Genomic DNA, 5,000 nt, shown 5'->3' with positions numbered 1-5,000 from the left:
CCTGTCCGTATACATGCTGAAAGACTCTGCTCACAATCACACGTCAGCCAGACACTCTTATCACGCACTACTCTCTGCCTGTAACAGGCACACAGACAATATGTAAGCACCAGCATGGAACAACACCCAGTGCATCCTCTCTGCCACATTAGACAATCCACACTATCATAACCAGACCGGGAGGTCCACTCGGAAAACAGAATATCCCACCCTTCCGACAACCACCATTGCTCAGCTAAGCCACCAACACCCACACATGTCCCAGACAGGGGTGCACCCAACATCACAATACTGCCTCCTGTCACACCACACAAACAATGGCAGGAATGAAAGACACAGGTCTGCCACAAGCATGGAATCAGAGCGCCGCCTGTTATGAGCCAAAGGTGCACCCTGACGTGGCAAATCAGATGATGCCGCAGTCATTTACTTACGATAATCACAATCAACAAACCGGGCCCCCCCCCCCCCCCCCAAGTGCCTTAACCTAACCCGTATTGTACCTTAACCTAACCCGTATTGTACCTTAACCTAACCCGTATTGTACCTTAACCTAACCCGTATTGTACCTTAACCTAACCCGTATTGTACCTTAACCTAACCCATATTGTACCTTAACCTAACCCATATTGTACCTTAACCTAACCCATATTGTACCTTAACCTAACCCATATTGTACCTTAACCTAACCCATATTGTACCTTAACCTAACCCATATTGTACCTTAACCTAACCCATATTGTACCTTAACCTAACCCATATTGTACCTTAACCTAACCCATATTGTACCTTAACCTAACCCATATTGTACCTTAACCTAACCCATGTTGCGCCTTAACCTAACCCATGTTGCGCCTTAACCTAACCCATGTTGCGCCTTAACCTAACCCATGTTGCGCCTTAACCTAACCCATGTTGCGCCTTAACCTAACCCATGTTGCGCCTTAACCTAACCCATGTTGCGCCTTAACCTAACCCATGTTGCGCCTTAACCTAACCCATGTTGCGCCTTAACCTAACCCATGTTGCGCCTTAACCTAACCCATGTTGCGCCTTAACCTAACCCATGTTGCGCCTTAACCTAACCTATGTTGCGCCTTAACCTAACCTATGTTGCGCCTTAACCTAACCTATGTTGCGCCTTAACCTAACCTATGTTGCGCCTTAACCTAACCTATGTTGCGCCTTAACCTAACCTATGTTGCGCCGTAACCTAACCTATGTTGCGCCGTAACCTAACCTATGTTGCGCCTTAACCTAACCTATGTTGCGCCTTAACCTAACCTATGTTGCGCCTTAACCTAACCTATGTTGCGCCGTAACCTAACCTATGTTGCGCCTTAACCTAACCTATGTTGCGCCTTAACCTAACCTATGTTGCGCCTTAACCTAACCTATGTTGCGCCTTAACCTAACCTATGTTGCGCCTTAACCTAACCTATGTTGCGCCTTAACCTAACCTATGTTGCGCCTTAACCTAACCTATGTTGCGCCTTAACCTAACCTATGTTGCGCCTTAACCTAACCTATGTTGCGCCTTAACCTAACCTATGTTGCGCCTTAACCTAACCTATGTTGCGCCGTAACCTAACCTATGTTGCGCCTTAACCTAACCTATGTTGCGCCTTAACCTAACCTATGTTGCGCCTTAACCTAACCTATGTTGCGCCTTAACCTAACCTATGTTGCGCCTTAACCTAACCTATGTTGCGCCTTAACCCAACACACGTTGGGCCTTAACCCAACACACGTTGGGCCTTAACCCAACACACGTTGGGCCTTAACCCAACACACGTTGGGCCTTAACCCAACACACGTTGGGCCTTAACCCAACACACGTTGGGCCTTAACCCAACACACGTTGGGCCTTAACCCAACACACGTTGGGCCTTAACCCAACACACGTTGGGCCTTAACCCAACACACGTTGGGCCTTAACCCAACACACGTTGGGCCTTAACCCAACACACGTTGGGCCTTAACCCAACACACGTTGGGCCTTAACCCAACACACGTTGGGCCTTAACCCAACACACGTTGGGCCTTAACCCAACACACGTTGGGCCTTAACCCAACACACGTTGGGCCTTAACCCAACACACGTTGGGCCTTAACCCAACACACGTTGGGCCTTAACCTGCTCTGTAATTGTCATACGACGCGTTAAATTAGTGTAGTGTTGCCTAACTGCAACCCCCGCAATATAGTTTGCTACTCGCACTGCCCGGTCCCCAGAGTATCGCTTCATGTTAAACACCTTGCAGCTATACACTGTAATGCGGATGGCGGCAGGACGTACATGCTCAATGCCCTTCGCAGTTGTTCATTGGCATTCGCATGGCGAAGCACAGCCTACGTTGTGGTACGGCTTGTGGCAACTGTCCGCTGATGTTGTACGTCCAAATCACACACTGTACCGCACATTGGTCCTCATGTACTGAATGATACATCGTGGTACATGTGTGACCGTACCACGACTGCGCCAACAACGGCGAACCATACGGTCCAAATATTGTGCACTCAGCTACGTGTCGTCTCCCTATAAGAGCTGGATTGCAGTATGGTATGCCGTGGATGGCGATCAGCATGAGCCGTCTGTTGATGTAGTGGCGCGTGTTGTCAGACGTAGTCGTCTCTTCTCACACACCGTGATAGCATGGTGCACTGCGTTCCACATCTGCGACATGCGACAGAGGCCGGTTGACAGTCGTTCGCGCAATGGACATCGCATACGTACGGGGGCCACCTTCCACGTGTTCGCGAAGCGTGCACATGTTGTTGCGTGTATGTGGGCAGACATAGTGTGTCGTGACACCTGACACAGGCATGCAACAATCGTTGAATTTGCAAATGGCGATGGACGTCTACGTTTGCTGGTGACGTTACGCAAATGAAGAACTGGTAAACCGTTGTGGTGCGGTTGTTCTCGCTAGAGGTGAATCAGTGATGGCGACGATCGGTTGAGCTACCAACCGGTTGTTTCAGCGATACCCACCATGCCCACGAACGTGAATGGCATGTGGGTGTGAAGCGATACGCGGCGGTGGCTGGGTGGGACCGTCCCCGGCCGGTGAGGGGGGGCCTTCCGGCGTGCTGGCCGCGCGGTGCGTGGGCGCACGCGCTACAGCCGGCTGGTGGGGGCGGCCAGTGGCAGGCGCGCCGGCCGACGGAGGCGGCAGGCGGCGCAGCTGCGCGCCGGCGCACCCTGCACGCGGCGCCGTGCGGCCAAAGTAGGTCCTCGCGGGCCCGGTGCGAAGCGCGGTGGACATCTGCAGTGTGCTGGTCCGATTGAGGACTGTGTGCGCTGAGGATGCGCCGCCGCCCGGCGCTCGGCGCCGCGACGCCGTCTGCTGCTCGGTCGCCTCTGCGGTTCTCGCAGGTGGATTGTATCGCAGCTGTGCGGACGTGTTGGCGCGTGCGCTGTGCTGGGAGAGTTCGCTTCGGCACCCAAGTGGGGCTTTTGTCCTTCTGTGGCGCTGGCGTTGGAGCTGCCGGCCACCGTAGGTGGCGCGTGTTGTCTCCCGCCGGCAATGCCACGACAGCACGCTCCCGGGCCTCTGTCGGCAGCGGCAAGCTCAGTTGGGAGCACGGGTGGTCGCACCTAAAGCGTCTACTCGCCAAACTCCGGGCGATTGCGCCTCTCTCGAACCCGACCAAGTACTTAGGACGGCGCTGCGCGCCGCCGGGACCTGAGAGGGTTTCGAGGTGTATTGTGCAGGGGAGCTCAGCCTCCTCCTGTTTGCAGAATAATTGAGCGGACGCTTGCGTGTTCGCGCGGGCCCCCGGGACACACTCCCGGGCGGCCGGCTGCTCAGCTCTAGTTGACGCAGCTCCCTGGTTGATCCTGCCAGTAGTCATATGCTTGTCTCAAAGATTAAGCCATGCATGTCTCAGTACAAGCCGCATTAAGGTGAAACCGCGAATGGCTCATTAAATCAGTTATGGTTCCTTAGATCGTACCCACGTTACTTGGATAACTGTGGTAATTCTAGAGCTAATACATGCAAACAGAGTCCCGACCAGAGATGGAAGGGACGCTTTTATTAGATCAAAACCAATCGGTCGGCTCGTCCGGTCCGTTTGCCTTGGTGACTCTGAATAACTTTGGGCTGATCGCACGGTCCTCGTACCGGCGACGCATCTTTCAAATGTCTGCCTTATCAACTGTCGATGGTAGGTTCTGCGCCTACCATGGTTGTAACGGGTAACGGGGAATCAGGGTTCGATTCCGGAGAGGGAGCCTGAGAAACGGCTACCACATCCAAGGAAGGCAGCAGGCGCGCAAATTACCCACTCCCGGCACGGGGAGGTAGTGACGAAAAATAACGATACGGGACTCATCCGAGGCCCCGTAATCGGAATGAGTACACTTTAAATCCTTTAACGAGTATCTATTGGAGGGCAAGTCTGGTGCCAGCAGCCGCGGTAATTCCAGCTCCAATAGCGTATATTAAAGTTGTTGCGGTTAAAAAGCTCGTAGTTGGATTTGTGTCCCACGCTGTTGGTTCACCGCCCGTCGGTGTTTAACTGGCATGTATCGTGGGACGTCCTGCCGGTGGGGCGAGCTGAAGGCGTGCGACGCGCCTCGTGCGTGCTCGTGCGTCCCGAGGCGGACCCCGTTGCAATCCTACCAGGGTGCTCTTGAGTGAGTGTCTCGGTGGGCCGGCACGTTTACTTTGAACAAATTAGAGTGCTTAAAGCAGGCAAGCCCGCCTGAATACTGTGTGCATGGAATAATGGAATAGGACCTCGGTTCTATTTTGTTGGTTTTCGGAACCCGAGGTAATGATTAATAGGGACAGGCGGGGGCATTCGTATTGCGACGTTAGAGGTGAAATTCTTGGATCGTCGCAAGACGAACAGAAGCGAAAGCATTTGCCAAGTATGTTTTCATTAATCAAGAACGAAAGTTAGAGGTTCGAAGGCGATCAGATACCGCCCTAGTTCTAACCATAAACGATGCCAGCCAGCGATCCGCCGCAGTTCCTCCGATGACTCGG

The 5,000-nt window shown here is 53.2% G+C and overlaps 1 non-coding gene across 1 annotated transcript in view; it reads left to right on the top strand.

The window, feature by feature from the left end:
• Window positions 1–3,831: 3,831 nt before the first annotated feature.
• The window catches only part of LOC124583290, a 1,910-nt gene continuing 741 nt past the window's right edge, over window positions 3,832–5,000 (top strand). Inside the window, exon 1 of the ribosomal RNA XR_006974144.1 lies at window positions 3,832–5,000. This exon is cut by the window's right edge and continues 741 nt beyond it. This is a non-coding gene — a ribosomal RNA (small subunit ribosomal RNA).

This window comes from Schistocerca americana, unplaced genomic scaffold, assembly GCF_021461395.2.
Source record: "Schistocerca americana isolate TAMUIC-IGC-003095 unplaced genomic scaffold, iqSchAmer2.1 HiC_scaffold_454, whole genome shotgun sequence".
Classification (NCBI taxonomy): domain Eukaryota; kingdom Metazoa; phylum Arthropoda; class Insecta; order Orthoptera; family Acrididae; genus Schistocerca; species Schistocerca americana.
Note: the sequence above shows the minus strand (reverse complement) of the source record. Positions and strands in the feature narration are given on the sequence as shown.